The 20,284-nt window shown below is 41.9% G+C and overlaps 1 protein-coding gene across 2 annotated transcripts in view; it reads right to left on the reverse strand.

Annotated features, from left to right (window-relative positions):
• Positions 1 to 20,284, reverse strand: part of RALYL (RALY RNA binding protein like) — a 289,807-nt gene that overhangs the window by 102,060 nt on the left and 167,463 nt on the right. The window lies entirely within an intron of this gene.

Below are 20,284 nucleotides of genomic sequence, written 5' to 3' on the forward strand. Positions count from 1 at the left end.
ATCCTAAACAGTCACTTTCTCAGACATCCTCTGTGCATTTCAGTGAAATGCTAGAAGCCGTGTATACTTCATAGTGTATCTCCATTCCCTTACCCCAAGAGTGTATAGTGATCCTGAAAATATTCTAACATCTGACATGTGAGCAGTCATTACCCACCCTGGATCTATTTACTGTACTCTCTTTGCCCTTCCTTGGAGTCGTACACAAGGACAGAGCTAATCTGATGAGGGCACAATAGAAAATGTTCATAAATCCATTTTTAGTTCTAGTGACAGTTACCAATGAAGAAAAAATCACAGCCTATTCTGTTGGGAATGCCTTGACTAAAGTGGTTATACACATACTTACAAAATAGTTGTGGAAATAGAGGGCTACTGCAATTTCATGCACAGAGCCTTTAACTCTGCTTTAAACAGAAAGCAGTTTGGGCTATCTTATATAAATAAGGTATTTTTGCAGGAAATTGGACATCATAGTGCCTATACAGTGGAAGCCATGTGGAGAAGTAACCCTTTCACCTGAGCAAAACAAATCTGTGACACCTTATAGACACTGGGACGAATTCACCTGGTATTTATGCCAATATAAATCAGGAATAATGCCAACGAAGTCAGTGGAGTTATGGCAGTTTTACACTGAAGTGACAAAGCTTTCAAGGACTCACATTGTCCTGGTAAGGACTTTGCTTCAGATTACAGGACAGCAGAGTGGAAAGCAGTAGTGTGGAAAGACCACCCGTAGAGTGAGCAGACGTGGTCTCTGGCACATAGCCTAGAAAGTGTCAGGCATCAAACTTTCCTTGGTAAATTCAAACGTTAAAATAAAACTTTTTATGTCTTTGACCGCTTCCCCCACAGAAATTTGTTTAGTTTCAGAGTAAGCTGCCCAGAAAACTGATTTTTCCCCCAATAGAAATTGTGAATGAAAAATCTTTATTTGAAAATGTTTAGTTGAAAAATATTGGATTTTCCACTGGATGTTTCATACCATTTTAATCATTTCTTATCAAAATGAATGTTTTTAATTAATTTTCCCTTTAAATACTGTTTCATTTTAAAATATTGATTTAAAATGAAAAATGTCATTTCAAAATCTGCAATAGAAAAACTGACATTTTTTTTGTCTGGAACTGACAGCTTCCCAGAAAGGAAAAAAAAAATCAGTTCAGTTGGAAAAAATTTCTACATGAAAAATTTCAACCTGATCTAGTTTCAAACAATGTTGCTGTGTTGGAATTGGCATTGCACTAAATCAGTGGTTCTCATACTTATTTGATCAGGCCCCTCTTCTTTGTGTCAGTAGTCATTTACGTGCACCCTCCCCCCCACAAGTACATATACTGCCACTCAGCTCTGAAGGCAGCACCGCGCCAGCAGCAGCACAGACGGGAGGCAATGTGAAAAGTGATATTTGTCATCACTTTTCATAGCAGACTTAGTACCCCATTGCCACTCTTACTTCTGTGCTGTTGCTGCCACCCTGGGGCTGACAGCAGGAGACCTGCCACCTCAAGGTGAGAGATTGGGTGGGAGGGAGAAGAGCCTGAGTCTGGGGTGCTTCCTGGTGAAGCATTGGGAGGGGAGAAGGAGAACCCAAGCTTGGGTGGCCGGGCTCCGGCTGCCCTCTTTATCCCCACCTCCTAGGTATGCATGGCCCTTCTGCATGAGCCCCAGCCAGCGGGGCTGACAGCGAGAACTCTTAAAAAAAAAAAAAAGGACACAGCTCACGCCTCCCTTGATGCATTCTCATGCCTCCCTTAGGATGCTCACCCCATTTGAGAACCGCGCACTAAATCATTTTCTGTTAAGTGACAAACATTTTTTTCTTACTGGTGTCTGAAAGTTGGGTGAATATTGGAGCCAGTTTTCATATTCCCTGCTAATTGCTTTACTTCATTTAATTTTCATGCAAATTTGTGTTTTTTAAAAAATAAATCATGTATTTTTTCAAATATGCATATTTTAAAAAGGGTATATCATTTATACTGATATTGGCCTGTCAGTTTCAACTTCAGACATTTGCAGGAAGTGATTGAGAACCATTGTTACCTGGGCTGGACTTCCATTTACCTCCTGGACAACTGAGTATTAGAATTGGAATGGAAATTTCATCCTGTGACCTTTACTATAATTAAACCCTTTCATGCTATTTTAATATGACAGCTTTAGGTCATTGACTTTGCTGACTTTCACCATCCCTTCCTAAAACTTCCTAAAATTTTGTGGAAAAAATGCAATATTTATAATCTGCTTTTGAAAAACATCTAAGGTTGTAGCATTAATCTCCATATATTTCTCATGTCTATCATCCACTCTTCTTCATTGGTTTATGTATTTATTTTTCCAGAACTTTGACCAAGGTCACTTTGAACACTAAAGAATTCTCAGATCTTTTTTCCATGTCCTTTGGGTACAGAGCAGTGTTATCTTTGTGATTTAATTGTAGACCTACATTCGTAAAGTTGTACAAATTCATCCAATGCAGATGGATGTTTTTGTTTTAGCCAATACTGTCAGAAAAATAACATTATCAGAAAACAAAGCAGGAAAGCTGTTCAGACTCGGTTAAGATACCATCAGGTGCAAATAAATCCCTAAAGGCAGTACCTGGAAAAACTGAATTGCATTATTGTATCAATATCAATAGTGAGAATTGCTCTTTAATACAGGGAATATTTTGAAGAAAAGGCACATCCATGGGGCTTTTCCATTTAATATTTCTATCGGTTTTCTTTTCTATCAATCAGTTTAACTATCCACCTTTAACGTCCCTTGAAATGTGTGTTAACTCCTTATGCTAAACAACCTGTTCCACCCTGTATTTAGCTGTGACACTGAGTATATTTCCCTGACCTGAAGAAGAGCTCTGTGTAAGCTTGAAAGATTTCCTCTCTCACCAAACAGAAAACGATCCAACCAAAGATATCATCTCACTCACCTTGTGTCTCAAAAGAAAACTGACATTTGAAATTCACTAATTCTTTTCACATATTCTTATTTTTATTAAGATAGTGCCTAAAAGCCTCAGTCATGGACCAGGACCCTATTGTGTTAGGTGCTGTACAAACACAGAACAAAACAATGCTCTCTGCCCCACAGAGTTGACAATCTAAACAAATAATATATATACACATACACATATGCACATCTATATTAGTATTCTCAGCTAATGTCAGTTTAAAAAAACATTTTTATTGAAAATTGTAAGGGCAGGCCACATGCAAAGGACAGTAAAATCTATGAAACATCTTGAATTCGATGAAATAAAGTATGTCATCAATACACATATGATGGGCTGACTGGTGTCTGGTGTCTGACCGCAACTGAAAAATCTGCTGACCTGACAGGATGCCTGGGAGGCGTGCTGTCTACCTGAAGCCTGCAGCTGAGACATTACAGAAAGGTTGCTGAGGAGCATCCATCCCTCAGACCACTATCCCATGCTGCACATCCATGTGGGCACTAATGATACCGAAGTATGACTCTCAGCAGATCAGCAGTGACTACAGGGCTCTGGAAGCAGGGAAAGAGGAGTAAGGGGCACAGGTTGTGTTCTTGTCCAGGCTCCCGGTTGAGGACAATGGCCCAGGCAGGGTGACATGCATCCTGGAGATGAATGCATAGATGCACAGATAGTGTCGATGGGAGGGGTTTGGCTTCCTCAACCATGGGATGCTGTTTTGGGTAGAGAGTCTGCTGGGAAGAGATGGGGTCCACCTGACCAATAAGGGGAAGAGCATCTTTGAGCACTAACTCACCAACCTAATGAGGAGGGATTTACACTAGGATCAAAGAGGACAGGTGACAGAAGCTGGGAATGGGTGACAGGGGATGGATTACTCGATGATTACCTGTTCTGTTCATTCCCCCTGAAGCACCTGGCATTGGCCATTGTCGGAATACAGGATACTGGGCTAGATGGATCTTTGGTCTGACCCAGTATGGCCATTCTTATGTTTTTATGTGACAAAAACCCACAGATAAGCCTAAAAAGGTGACTTTAACAAAGGGCTAGATTTGGGGGGAGGAGGATAACCATGAAATTGCAATAGGATCATAGGACTAACAAGAGGGAAATCCGTGGGGGGAAACTGCTCAACATCTTAGATATCTATACACAAAGGCAAGGAGCCTGGGGAAAAACAGGAAGAACTGGAAGTATTAGTACATACATTAAATTATGACTTAATTGGAGTCACAAAGACTTAGTGGGATAACTTTCATGACTGAAATATTGGTATAGAGGGATATCACTTGTTCAGGACAGGCAGGATAAAAGGGGAAGAGGTGTTGCATTATACATCAAGAAGAGATACACTTGTTCTGAAATCCAGAAGGAGGTGAAAGGCAGACCAGTTGAAAGTCTCTGGGTTAAGATAAAAGAGGTAAAAAATAAGGATGATCTCATGCTAGGGCTCTATTATAGACCACCAGATTAGGAAAAGGAGGTGGATGAGGCATTTGTAGAACACAGAAACATCCAAAACACAAGACCTGATAGTAATGGAGAATTTTAACTACCCAGACATCTGTTGGAAAAGTAGTACAACAAAACACAAATTTTCCAATAAGTTCTTGAAACATATCCATGCAACTTTTTGTTTCAGAAAGTGGAGGAAATATTGAGGGGGACAGCCATTTTAGACTCAATTCTGACCAACAGAGAGGAACTGGTAGTCAACCTGAAGGTAGAAAGCAATTCGGGTTAAAATGAAAGTGACAGATTTCATGATTCTAAAGAAAGGAAAGAGTGTGAGAAGCAGAAGGACAATGAACTTCAAAAAAGCAGACTTTAACAGACTCAGAATGGTAGGCAAGGTCCCATGGGAAGAAAAACTAAGAGAAAAAGGAGATCTGGAGAGCTGGCAGTTTCTCAAGAATACAATATTAAAGGCACAACTGCACACTATCCTGATGTGAAGCTAAGATAGGAAGACGAGTAAGAAGCCATTATAGCTCCACCAGGAGCCCTTTAATGACCTGAAAATCAAAAGGGAATCCTACAAAAAGTGGAAACATGGACAAATTGCTAGGGATGAGTACAAAAGAATAGCACAAACATGTAGGGACAAAATGAGAGGCTAAGGCACAAAATGAGTCCCTAGCCAGGGACATAAAAGGCATTAAGAAGACATTCTTAAAATACATTAGGAACAAGAGAAAGGAAAGTGTAGGCTCTCTACTTAGGGGGGAAGAAGAGCTAGTAATTGATGACAACAAGAAAGTTGAGATGCTTAATGCCTGTTCTGCTTCAATCTTCACTAAGAAAGTTAATGGTGATCAGGTACTTACCACAATATTTCAACAAGGGGGAAGGAAACAAGCTAAAATATGGAAAGGACAGGTTTAAGTATAATTAGATAAGTTAGAGAAATTCAAGTCATCAGGGCCTAGTGAAATTCAGCCTAGGGTACTTAAGGAACTAGCTGAAACAGCCTCAGAACCATTAGCAATTATCTTTGAGAACCCTTGGAGGATGGGAGGTCCCAGAGTACTGGAGAAGGGCAAGCATAGTACTTATCTTTAAATAGGGGAACAGAGAGGAGCCAGGGACTGGTCAGCCTAACTTTGACACCTGAAATAATACTGAAGCAAATTATTAAACAATCAGTTTGTAAGCATCTAGAAGATAATAGGGTTACAACAAACAGCCAGCATGGCTTTGTCATGAACATATTAGGTCAAACCAACCTAATTTCCTTCTTTGACAAGATAACTGATCTAGTGGATAGGGGGAACCAGTAAATGTGTTATATCTTGATTTTAGTCAGGCTTTTGACAGTCCCACATGACATTCTCATAAGCAAATTAGGGAAATGTAGTCTAAATAAAATTACTATAAGGTGGGTGCACAACTGCTTGAAAAACTGCAATCAAATAGTAGTTATAAATGGCTTGCTATCAAACTGGGAGGGTATATCTACTGGGGTCCTGCAGGAGTCAGTCCTGGTACTAGTCAATCATCTCATTAATGACTTGGATAATGGAGTGGAAAGTATGTTTATAAAATTTGCAGATGACACTAAGCTGGGAGGAGTTGCAAGCACTTTGGAAGATAGGATTAGAATTGAAAATGGCCTTGACAAATTGGAGAATTGATCTGAAATTAACAAGCTGAATTCAATAAAGATAGGTGCAAAGTACTACACTTAGAAAGAAAAAATCAAATGCACAACTACAAAATGGGGAATAACTGACTAGGTGGTAGTACTGCTGAAAAGGATGTGGTGGTTATAATGGATCACAAATTGAATGAGTCAACAATGTGATGCAGTTGCGAAAAAGGCTAATATAATTATTTGTTATATTAGTAGGATTGTCGTATTTATTATCCCACTCTACTTGGCACGGGTGAGGCCTCAGCTGAAATGCTATGTCCAGTTCTGGGCATCACACTTTAGGAAGGATGTGGACAAATTGGAAGGAATCCTGAGAAGAAACAAACAAGACCTTATGAGGAAAGGTTTAAAAAAACTGGGAATGAAGACTGAAAGGGCCCCAATAATAGTCTTCAAATATGTTAAGAGCTGTTATAAAGAGAACTGTGATTGTTTGCCATGTCCACTGAAGATAAGAAAGTAATGGTCTTAATTTGCAGCAAGGGAGAGTTAGGTTAGATAAAGGAAAGTCTTTCTAACTGTAAGAGTAATTAAACTCTGCAATAGGTTACCAAGGGATGCTGTGGAATCCCCATCATGGAAGGTTTCATGGAAGGTTTTTAAGAACAAGATCGACAAACACCTGTCAGGGATGGTCTAGTTTTATTTGGTCCTTCATCAGCACAAGGAGCTGGACTTCATGGCCTCGAGGTCCCTTGCAGGCCTACATTTCTAGCATTCTATGGTTTCCATCACTGCTCAGCAGCACATGAATAACTAAGCAGGTTAAAGGGCGGGGGAGATCATTTTTTTTTTATTGAATACTCAGAGGTCCCATGCCCCTTCAACGGTGTTTGAATTAGAACACTGTATAGGGGTATGCTTATGAAGAAAAATAAAACCATCTTATTCTCTGAGAACTGATGCTTCCACTACAGACCATCCAAAAATCAAAGTCCAATGGGCATAAAATTAAACTTCCCTGTTCTTGTAAATACCCACTTTTTCAAAGCATAAAGCTAGCAAGAAAATTTCAAGCCAACTGTCAATCATTTGTATACTGTTAGGATCCACAATAGGTCAGGTACTGTCTACACATACAGGAAGACTCCCCTTCTACCCAATAGGCTTATAAACTGTCTTTAAGTTGTTTTATGATGTCTTTAAATACATTCTAATTGAAAGCTGCGCAGCACCCTGAGTACCTCACTATGGGTGGAGAATGGAATGTGGCCAAAGGTCAGAGAAAGCTAGCGCTGCCTTTTCACATCCCATTATTTTCCAGTTCTGTCTAAGCTTAGCAGTGAATTTGTTAACATTTCTCAGGAAAGATGATTTCATACTGTTTCTAGACCAACTGGAAATCTTGTGAGATAACATGGTTCATCCATGATTAATTTCATAGTAGACATTTACATTTATTAGGTCATAAACTTTGTGTCAAATAAAGTTGTTGGCAACAGTGTGAAGATATACCTACTGTCAATGATTCTCCCCACCGGAATGCAAATAAATAGAGCTCTTGAAATCCGCAGATATCCGTGGACCATGTTTGCAGATTGCGGGTCAGATGTGGACACAAATTTTGTATCCACGCAGGGCTCTACAGATAAACATCACTGTAAAATTAACTGATACATTTGTAATTTGACAAGAGACATAGTGATGCATGTTTGCTTCTCAGAGGGAATGATCAAGCCCAGAGGCTCCTGAATTGTTATGACTCATCATGTAGTATATAGTAGTAGCAGTAGTATTTAACATTATCACCACAATATTACTAAGGTACTACTATATTTAGAAAAATGACTATGCAAAAAGGAACATTATTACTCAACAAAATCTCTGTGAATTCAAAGTCATATTTGATCACTTTTCTGCATCAAATAGTTGTTTACTACTTTCTATTGTTAGAACAGCAGAGCCAATAAAACTATGAGACGAGGACCTAGATTATTTTCTGTCTTATGCACCATCAGCAGAATTGATAACTAATTTTGAATATGGAATCTTTTTGTTAATAATATTGTCCAGATCCCTGAGGTTGCAGGGCTAGCAAATTACATATAAACTAAGTAAATTTGATATGTAAATCATTGAGAGACAACATACGTGGACCTACACAATGATATCTGCACAGCATGTCCACTTCAAAACAATATTTAATTACAGTGCTTGAAATCAATGATGTGTCATAAAAACCAGAACGCTCCACACGTGGGGAATTTCAAACAATGCATATACTATATCAAAGGGAATTGTAACCAAGTCATGTTATACTTGGTCGTTATCTACCTTACAAAATTTAGACAGTACATCAACTGCTTGTCTCCCTTAGCAATAAGAGTAAACCATTTTTGTGGCTTGAATAAGAAAGCAATTAAGTTATTTTAAAATGTGGGAAATGCCAACTGCCATGAGTGGGTCTAGGCTTTGTTCTACTCTGTGCCAAATTTTTGGAGCTGTGAAGGAAGAAATTTCCCAGAAAATTAATTACAAACTCAAATAAACATTGTTTGTAAAGTATAAAACAAAGGTGTGTGACATACTACTCACCTATGGTGCTAAAAATAATTTGCTCACATGTATCCGCTGCATTTGCATTTTCTCTGAGCATGCAAGTAGCTGGAAATTTTCTTTATACTAACTAAGATGACAGCTATTGTAAATGCTTCGACCAGAAAGAGCTGCCTTTTTGAATAGTTTAAGAAAGTGCTTTGTTCAACTATCTCTTCTTAACACCATTGATTAACTAAAGTGTCAGGCATGCTGTTGTTTGAAATCCTTTCCCCACCCCAAAGCCCCCAAAACCTTATTCAGTTCTACAGAAAATCCTGACCCTTATAAACAAATTTAGCAAACAGATCTTGCACCAAGTTGGCTCTCTGGGGATGCAGGAGGGAAATGGAATTCTCTACTTAGGTTGCAGAGCAAGAGCAGAGCTGCTTTGTGGCAGATACTACAGCCTTGGGGCTTCTATGATTTTCATATCCCCTGTGCTACCCTTTACCTGTGTGGAAGCACATTCCCTGGCCATGTCTGAGGTGACTCTCCTGAAACGCTCCATGTAGTGGGACTCAGACAGCCACTGTGCAACAGTTGACTGCAGTGTGCAGAGGCGGAGACCTCCTTCTTCTCACCCCAAAAGGGAAGAGCACTGGATCATTGCCTTTGAGATTTAGTCCAGAGTGAAGAACTTCTACAGTTACCAAGGGCTGCACCTCAACTTGCCAAACTACAGTATGGGGCAAGTATAATCGCCTCCCCTCTAGTGGGCTTCTTTGCATTTGAAGATGTGTTGGAATTGTCCCTCCCTGGCATGGTATGAGCCCAACCAAGTTCTCCACACAGCAGTGCTCAAGGATAGTAGAAGTCGGGGCATAGAAGCTAGGGATGGAAGATCCACTACTACATGGATCTGTCACACAGGGATCTGCGATTGGGCTGGAGTAGCCTTTGGTGTAGTGATTCTGGAGCTGCTCATCACCCAGAGAGCAGGATTTCCATCCCACATGCATCTGTGTAGGGCCTTCCCTGCCTACCCCTAAATATATATGTATATAAAGTCTAATAAGGCAACAGAGATTGGTGGGGGGGAGTAAAATGTCACATTACATTACATGTATTTATTTATTTATTTATTTACGCCTTTTGGAGAGCTTCAAAAGCTTCTCTAGGTGCCACAGGACCCTCTGTTGCTTTTTACAGATTCAGACTAACACGGCTACCCCTCTGATACTTGACACCATGCAAGGCACTGCATTTAGCCGTATGGAATGGAAATCTATCAACCTCATGAAGAAACTTGCACAAATACAGACAGATATCATCTTCCTTTCCAAATGCAAATGGATGGACATCATACCAAATGGACTGAAGGTGAAAAATCCATTGCTATCTACATACTGCACAGACCACAGTGAGAGATTATGCCATACACTATCAAAGAAACTGAGGAACCACCTGATCAGCATCCTATACAGCAAACAGAAAAACATCAAGAAAGAGCTCTCCAACCTGTAGACTTTCATAAATAACCAACCCTCCACACAAATGGACTTTACTAAAATAAGACAGGAGATCTACATTACACACTTCACCTCTCTACAAAGGAAAAAGGACCATAAGCTGTCTAAAATCCTACCTGCCACATGGGGTCACAACAGGGGTACCCCTAACTCACCCAGCAATATCGTCAATTTATCCAGCTACACACTCAACCCAGCAGAAGAGTCTGTCCGATCTCGGGGACTCTCTTTTTGCCCCAGCACCCCCACAAACATGATACAGTTCTGCGGTGATCTGGAAGCCTACTTTCGCCACCTCCGACTCAAAGAATACTTTCAAGATAACACTGAACAGCGCACTGATACACAGATACCCTCCCACCAACAACACAGGAAGAAGAACTCCACATGGACTCCTCCTGAGGGTCGAAATGACAGTCTGGACCTATACATAGAATGCTTCCGCCGACGTGCACAGGCAGAAATTGTGGGAAAACAACATCCCTTGCCTCATAACCTAAGTCGTGCAGAACGCAATGCCATCCACAGCCTCAGAAACCACCCTGACATTATCATCAAAGAGGCTGATAAAGGAGGTGCTGTTGTCATCATGAACAGGTCTGACTAACAGAAGGAGGCTGCCAGACAACTCTCCAATACCAAATTCTACAGGCCACTTTCCTCAGATCCCACTGAGGAATACACTAAGAAACTGCACCATCTACTCAGGACACTCCCTACACTAACATAGGAACAAATCAACATACCCTTAGAGCCCCGACTGGGGTTATTCTATCTACTACCCAAGATCCACAAACCTGGAAATCCTAGACACCCCATCATCTCGGGCATTGGCACTCTCACTGAAGGACTGTCTGGATATGTGGACTCCCTACTCAGACCCTACGCCACCAGCACTCCCAGCTATCTCCGTGACACCACAGATTTCCTGAGAAAACTACAATGCATTGGTGACTTCCCAGGAAACACCATCCTAGCCACCATGGATGTAGAGGCTCTCTACACAAACATCCCACACACAGATGGAATACAAGCTATCAGGAACAGTATCCCTGATGATGACACAGCACAACTTATTGCTGAGCTCTGTGACTTTATGCTCACGCACAATTATTTCAAATTTGGTGACAATATATACCTCTAGACCAGTGGCACCACTATGGGCACCCGCATGGCCCCACAATATGCCAACATTTTTATGGCTGACCTGGAACAACGCTTCCTCAGCTCTCGTCCACTCACGACCCTTCTCTACCTACGCTACATTGATGACATCTTCATCATCTGGACCCAAGGGAAGGAGACCCTGGAAGAATTCCACCATAATTTCAACAGCTTCCACCCCACCATCAACCTCAGCCTGGACCAATCTACACGGGAGGTCCACTTCCTAGACACCACCGTACAAATAAGCGATGGCCACGTTAACACCACCCTATACCGAAAACCCACCGACCGCTACGCCTACCTTCATGCCTCCAGCTTCCACCCCGGACACACCACACGATCCATCGTCTACAGCCAAGCACTGAGGTACAATCGCATCTGCTCCAACCCCTCAGACAGAGACCAACACCTACAAGATCTTCACCAAGCATTCTCAAAACTACGATACCCACACAAGGAAATAAAGAAACAAATCAACAGAGCCAGACGTGTACCCAGAAGCCTCCTGCTACAAGACAGGCCCAAAAAAGAAACCAACAGAACTCCACTGGCCATCACCTACAGTCCTCAGCGTAAACCTCTCCAACGCATCATCAGTGATCTACAACCCATCCTGGACAATGATCCCTCACTTTCACAGACCTTGGGAGGCAGGCCAGTCCTCACCCACAGACAACCCACCAATCTTAAGCATATTCTCACCAGCAACCACGCACCGCACCATAAGAACTCTAACTCAGGAACCAACTCATGCAACAAACCTCGATGCCAACTCTGCCCACATATCTACACCAGCAACACCATCACAGGACCTAACCAGATCAGCTACAACATCACCGGCTCATTCACCTGCACGTCCACCAATGTTATATATGCCATCATATGCCAGCAATGCCCCTCTGCTATGTACATTGGCCAAACTGGACAGTCACTACGCAAGAGGATAAATGGACACAAGTCAGATATCAGGAATGGCAATATAGAAAAACCTGTAGGAGAACACTTCAACCTCCCTGGCCACACAATAGCAGATGTAAAGGTAGCCATCTTACAGCAAAAAAACTTCAGGACCAGACTCCAAAGAGAAACTGCTGAGCTCCAGTTCATTTGCAAATTTGACACCATCAGATCAGGATTAAACAAAGACTGTGAATGGCTATCCAACTACAGAAGCAGTTTCTCCTCCCTTGGTGTTCACACCTCAACTACTAGCAGAGCACCTCACCCTCCCTGATTGAACTAACCTCGTTATCTCCATACTGATTTATACCTGCCTCTGGAGATTTCCATTACTTGCATCTGAAGAAGTGAGGTTCTTACCCACGAAAGCTTATGCTCCCAATACTTCTGTTAGTCTTAAAGGTGCCACAGGACCCTCTGTTGCTTTTTACAGATTCAGACTAACACGGCTACCCCTCTGAAAATTGCCTTGGATGTCAGGATAGCCAGTCCTAAAATAGTTCATGCGAGGATTGTCACATACTATTATTGTATCCTTTGCATTGTTACTTTACATTGCTATGATTAATAGGAAGCACGTAGTTGGTTTTAGTGAGGTAGCAACAGTCCACAAGTGAGTGATGTGCCACAATAGTGACTACATGGTCTGTCTTAAACAAGGAGTTTGTGTAATAGCTGTGGGCATTATCTTCTATCTCACAGAAGATGCAAGTTAAGCTTGCAGCTTTTTCATATAGTGAGGAGCTGAATGAACTCCTTTATTCCTTTGCCTTCTCTTGACAGCAATAAAGATGCTGTTTACAAAAAGAAGATAGAGTGCCTGTCTTTCAGATCAAGAACAATTGCTACAGGGCAGCAGCTATCAAATTATTTGGTGTTCCTCTTTGGTAACCAAAGATAGTTATTTTCACAAGCCTCTGGTAAATCTTAATGTTGAGTAGATGTTTAAGTGCCTCAGCACTGCACTTAGCCTCAAGCAGTGACTTTCAACATTGCAGCTGGGATGCAGGAGGAGACTCTCATATTAACTCCTTCAGACCTGCCAATGTGACACATATTAAACAACATGGCTACGAACTTCAGCCATTTTTTCCTATTCCTCCAAAATCTTTTTCTCTCTTTTCAACACTGATCTAGATATCTTGTCTGCCCCACATCATGACCTTTAACTCCCCATTGTGTGAGGCTTAACTCTCCATGCCAAGCTCCAGTACTGAGACTTGATGCAAGAGGGTTCTGTGGAGTCTTAGGGTTTCCTTGTCTCATGCTGTCCCACGCATCTGGCCTGGCATTTCTTGTTATTATTAGAGACAGTCAACATTATTCATGCAAAAAGTTCTTCACAAAACAAGTTGCAAAAAAAACCCTGTTGACATTCCGGCCTTTCCCATTTTTTTGCAAACTGTTCCTGTGACATTTTAAATTGATATTTCAATCAAAATTGTAATCTAAATTTTCAACATTATTGACATTTTTCATTTTCTGGACTATTTTACTGAAAACTAGGTTTTTGGTTAAAAAAGTCTCAGATAATTTCATAAAACAAAAGACAAAAACAAAAAGGGTCTGTTTTGATCCCTGCACAACAGAAACAACTTCAATTGTTTTCACAAAATTGTTTTCCCAATTTTAAATCAATGATTTGTATTTCAGTAGCATTTACGGATGGCACATTCAATTGTGGTCCCACTGTTCTTGATGCTGTACAAACACCTAGTAAGAGAATCCCTGCCTCCAGGAGCGTCCTGCTTAACTAGACAGCCAACAGAGACAAAGGAATTGTCATCCTGATTTTGTAGACAGGAAACCAAGGACTGCAGTGCACAGATCATGCAGGAAGCCTGTGGCAGGGAAGTGAACCCAGATCCCTATTCTAGTGCCTTAACCACAAGACCATTATTCTCAACCAGATTGTTCTTATTTTGGATCAGTCATTCTCACTCTTAGCTGTCAAATTCCTCCTTGACAACCACTTCTTTTGCCTGGTTCTTATGTTCCAGTTATCCACCTTTGCCTAGAGTGAGCTACTCCTCCATTTTGATCCCACCTTATTTCCTTAAAAAAATTAAAATAAGAAAAATCAGAATGTGTAATATTTGTTCACCGCACAATAGGATTAATGTTATTTCCCTTCTTGTAATGTAACCCTTCTTACTCCTTCCTGTATCACTTCCCTTTGCTTGTTATCATCATATCATAGATATGTCTATTACAGATACGTAAACTGTCTATTTATGACACAAGTATATGGAAATATTGCACTATTCCAGATACTATATGGTAGCTGTTGTGGAAATTTTGTCTGTAATCTGATTGCTGTAAAATATTTATGAAGCACTGACACAATATTAGAGGGGCCCATATTTTTTACATACAATTTTAAAATACCCATTTTCTCTAGCATATGTAAGTATTTCAGAGTGGACTATCCCATGGCATTCACTGACCTGTTTGCCATTTTCTTGAACACTTCAACATTGAACAAAATAACAGCACAGGGAGGCATAATTCCACGAAAGAGTGACACAAGGGAGACAGCATTATTCAGGAGCTAATTTTCAAATAAACAACGTGCCAAATTTCAGTACAATTAACACTTATGTTCATTGCCAGTTACTAATTCTCTGTCACTTCCAATGCACACACTTCCCTGGGTGGATTCAATTCATACTGATACTTAAACCATAACAAGCAGGAGCTACAGTAAACTGAAAGTACAGGCATCATAGACTGGAACCATTTTTGCCAAATCCTGGAACTAATTTTTACTACTGACTCCTAATCATCTGAAAATACAGATTTATAATGCAAACACTGAGAAATCTTGAATTAGAGATATCCTAGACACCAATCTCTAAACCCGGAGTTAAACTAATATTATTGAAATTGATGTAGGAATGAATTGAATATACAGCAAATAAAACATTCATAAATCATGGAAATTTTCTTTCTGAAAACTGCTATTTATCATAATTTTTAAAGGGACCAGTGGTGACATAAATCCTATCTGGAACTTCTACCTGCAGCTTTCAGAACTGTCAGATTTTCTGCAGTGCAATGAAAAACTCCCAGTGGCTGACCAAATGAAACAGTTCCCTGAGCTCACCTGGAAGCATAAATCTTTTGGACACACTGAATCAACTGCTAATTTAATGTCTGTCATTTTTACAGAAATAAAAGTTTTAAAGCCTTCAAGTTCTGTTATTTTAAAGTATGTTTTTAGTAAAAGCAAAAAAAAGATTGTCTGTTTTTATAATTTTTTTTTTTACAGTCAGTTTTAAGTTTTAGGACTGAGTGGTCCCATTAAATATAAGGGGATAAAGCTCTCACAATGTCAGAACAGCATGTTAACTCCTAATGTTTGGACAGTTAATGTATAGTTCTCCGTTCGGCAACATTTTAACCTCAGAAAACCTTTTGTACTCTTAAGTGTGGTCTTGGATACTGCTAAATTTTAAATATATTTATTCTGGACTGATAGCCATAGTATTATTAGTGTGAATCTTAGAAGCTCAATGCCCACACTTATATTCTGTTGTGACATAAATTTACAATCCTTTTCTTTAATAGCCCATACTGCTGCTTTACCAAACTCTCTATATATAATAATGCTGTGGATACAAATATTTGTGCTATTGTTTCATTAGCAATTACTCTTAGGTGGCAAAAGTAGTGGTTGTTATTTTCTGATGAAGAATTCTGAGAGTGACATTTTCAGATGTGCCCAATGTTAGCATAACTCTGTTCTCACTGAAGTCAATGGCAAAACTGACTTCAATGAGAGCAGATTTAGGTCAGTGCCAATGGCTTTGGAAAGTCCCATGTATACTTATATCACATAGTATGATAAATTCCATCTGGTTTAAAGATCTTGAATAAGAGGCTGCAGAAAAAGGTCTTAACTTTTTTGGAAAGTGCTGAGATGAAATTTGTGAACATACAATAAGAAGCTAAAATAGGTGAAGCCTTGCATACTTCTGCCTACCTCAAACATCACGTCACGGTCACTGTCAACTTGAGCATGCAGGCTTTCTTTAAGAAAAAGGAATAAACAATGAATCCAAAGGAGCCCACTATCCCTGAGTGGTTTTGTTCCTGGTTATATAGCTGCCATTGCCTATTATAAAGAAGATACATGTAAGCCCCTGCAAAAGTGATCCAAATAATAATGAGAAATTACAGCTAGGTTTGCATGTTCTCAGCTGTGCATGCTCATAGAATATGTGATATATAGAGCATGGCCCTTTATTTTAGTGTGTAGTGTCTGTAGCTGAGCTGGGCATTGACCCAGATCTCCTGACTGCAAATCTAGTGCCTTACTGTGACACAGGGCCAGAAAGGGTTACGCATCCTTCAAGATAAATGACCCAAATTCAACTTCTAGGGACATATTATTAGATAATATTTGTGGGGTTTTGTGTTTACATATATATTGTTGGAGGTTAACAATGTAACCAAAGAGTTCCTGGCTATGCTGTATTTTGTTAATTCAGAGATCAAAAGGACATCTTAACAAGGACATTTAAATGAAATATAAAAATAGTGATATCACTGTATTCATCTCTGTTTGAAATGTATAGCAAATCACTTGCGAATGGTGGAAAACAGGCGATTGCCTTATGTTAATCCCTGTAGCTAATTACCAGTGATGCTTAGAAAACAGGTCTACTTCAAAGTCTTCATGATTGCCTACTGTTCGCCTAAGGACTCTGAGCTGTCAAGAGAAGACCTGGAACTGTATAATAGTCTCTTGGGTCCTGATCCTTTTTATCTCAGATCTGCTTGATGCTTTATCCAGGGGAAGCTTGGGTCATAAGATTGAGATCTCCAGTCCCATCTGGATCATCCTCAATATGAACATTGAACTATAACCTATGGACTAATTCTGAAATAACTCTTTGCAACTGCAAAGCTCACCATCTCTACTCTGAAACTGTACTCATGTCTGTATGTATGCTGATCTTTTAACCAATACTCTCTCTCTCTTTTCTTTATTAATAAATATTAGCTTAGTTAATAAGGATTGGCTGTAAGCATGTATTTGGATAAGATCTGAAATATTCATTAACCATTAATGTGTCTGATCCTTTGGGATTGGTAGAAATTTATTATATGAATAATAAGATTTTCACTTATCCTCATCATATTTGACTTGGGTGTTGGGGTGGAGGCCTAAAGCTGGGTTGCTTTAAGGGAACTGTGTTGTTGGCTTCTGGGTAATGAGTAAGGTATTATGTGCTGGCTTGTTACATGTAAGTATTGTAATATCTACCAGCTTTGGGGATTGTCTGCCCCATTCTTTGCAGTTTACCCTAATTGAGTAACCTCAGTGTGGCTCCCCTGGGACTCTGGTCACACTTAGGGCTTGTCTACACTGGCACTTTATAGTGCTGCAACTGTCTCGCTCAGGGGTGTCAAAAAACACACCCCTGATGTAGCAAGTTTCAGGGCTCCCAGCGCTGGTAGCTACGCTGGTTGTGGAGGTGGTTTTTTTAGAGCACTGGGAGCCACGGTAGCACTTTAACGTCACCAGTGAAGACCTGCCCTTACTCACTGGACTACATTGCTTCACATACTGTATTTGTTGTAAGAAACTTCCCATTGCCACTGCATACGGTGTTCCACGAAGGAATAAAAATAAGACTACAGTTACACCAAACCGTAGATATTAGTAAACATATTCATTCGCTTTATCTTCTTATTCCACGTACAGTCATTAGGAGCAACCTCCGTAACTACTACAGGATCAACAATAGCAATTAACTTCTCATTTTTCCTGTGCCTTTTTCTCTGCCTTTCTTTTTTGTTGCTCCTTAGAAGCTTTTCTTTAGCAGTATAAAGTGTTCCAAAGCCTGAGGTTAATAAAGAGAGATCAGAAACTGCACCACCCAAACATTTTCTCATTTTCAAGTTGACAAAAATGGCCAGTTGCCAAGACCAAACATGAGTAAACTAGTGGAAACAAATGTTTACTTCAGAATATTTACAAGCTTTAATCTTGGAGGAATCAGTCGCTCCATTTTGAGGGTGTTTTGTTTTGTTTCCATTATTTATCCAGGTCTGTCTGGCAAAAATTAGATACTAACTGCAATCCCATATGTGGCATGTAGCCCAGATGGCTTCATTTCTGTTTTATGCTTATATTCAGATGACAAATGAATTTGTCTGAAAACTTATCCTAAATGGAAATGTTAATCTAACCTTCTGCGCTTACATGACATGAAAATATCTCACCAAACCCTGTGAAAAGTGTGTAAATCCTTTTCTAAAATGAATAAAATAAACACACACAGAGTATATTCTGAGGAATTATTATTATTGGGCTTAATTTGTGCTGGGTGCGTACAAAACCAGTGCTTAAATTGTGCTGAGCCCTGGAACCTTTAGGCTTGGCAGGTCATAGCCCTGGCAGCTCTGGGCAGTGCTTAATTTGTGCTGGGGCTTGCTGGGGCTGAGCCCTGGCACCTCTGGGCTTGTCACGTCAGTTGCTGGTCTTGGCATGGGCAGCAGGAGGCTCATGCTGCTGCTGCTTTGCCAACAGGTTCCAGAACTGCCATCTCACCCACACCCCTTTGTAAAGCCAGCAGCGTGCTGAGCCTGCCAGATGCCCAGCGGCTGCAACTAAATTGGTGTAAGCTGAACTCCCGCATCCTGGGCTGTGAGACCTTTAAGGCCGGGGTTGCCATTGGCCTCTTGCCTTCCTGCGGGGGTTCCCATGAGGAAGCTGCTGCCCCCTGGGAAGCCCAGGAGAGACAAAGACTCCCCAGTGCAGGCAGCAAGGAGGGAGGTGAGGTGTCAGGGACTGGGGGGAGGTGACAATGCAGCTGGGGCACAGTGCGGGGCAAGGGGAGCTGGGCACCAGGGCCGGAAGAAAGCTCCAGGAGGTAGCCTCAGAGCTGTGGGCAGGGTCCTGACGGGGGAGCTGGAGCAGGAGCATGGAGCAGTCAGAGCGGGGTGCACATGATGCACCAGGGAGAGAGGCAGCTCTGCGCTCCAGCCGGGGGTGCTGACCCCCACAGTATCTATGATCCCAGCTGCCACAGCCCCTAGCAGCAGCCATGTTCAGTGGGCTCGGCACCCTCCCCTCCCTCCCGCAGGGGACCACACCGAGATGAGGTCGGAACTAGGGCCAATCCTGCACCCACTTGCGTGAGAGGTGGGGCTCTCTTCCCCCAAGGAGATTCCAGCTGGGCAGAGCGATCCGGGCACAGGTGGTGGGTCCCACAGCCCCTTTGACAGGAGTGATGGAAAATTAATACCCACCCCTGGCATTGAGAGCGCAATGGGGATGAGGGTGGTTGGGGTGGCAGCACTGCTCTCCTGCATCTCCTGCCCCATTTGGAAACCAATGGTGTATACTCATCCCACCCCTACCCGGACAATCACACAGGGTGTATGGGGCATGTTTGATGTTTGGGGTGAGTATTTGTGATGGGGGGTGGGATGGGGGGTGCATGAGGATAGGCAGGGTAGGGTGCATGGGGGATGTGGGATACGGGGTGCATCAGTGCTTAATTTGTGTAGGGGCAGGGCCGTCCTTACCCATATGCAAAGTATGCAACTGCATAGGGCACCAGGAAATTTGGGGCAGCAAATTTCCTGGTGCCCTGTGCAGCAGCGTGCTGCGCCAGCCCCTGCTCTGGCTCTTCCCCTGGGCCTCCGCCTCTTCCCACCCCAGCCCGCCCCCACTCCCCTGAGGACTCCAGAAGCGGTTGGGCGTGCACTCACTGGTAAGTAGAGCGACCCGGCCCCAGCCTGCTCCACACCCCTGGCTCCCAGCCACACCACCGGCGAGTGCTGGGGGGCGGTTCCCCACTCCCCCCAAGCCTGGGAGCCAGGGGAGCAGAGCAGGCTGAGGCCGGGTCACTCCACTTCCTGCAGGAAGTGGCCAGCCCCCCTCCCCCCTGTCCTCCACGGAGGCCTGGGGCCAGCCCCCCCACTCCCTGCTGCGGAGGCCTGGGGCCCCACAGAGCCCCCCCATGAAGGGGCTGCGTAGGGCACCAAAATAGCTAGGGATGGCCCTGTGCAGGG

The sequence above is a fragment of the Emys orbicularis genome, chromosome 2 (genome assembly GCF_028017835.1).
Source record: "Emys orbicularis isolate rEmyOrb1 chromosome 2, rEmyOrb1.hap1, whole genome shotgun sequence".
Lineage (NCBI taxonomy): Eukaryota > Metazoa > Chordata > Testudines > Emydidae > Emys > Emys orbicularis.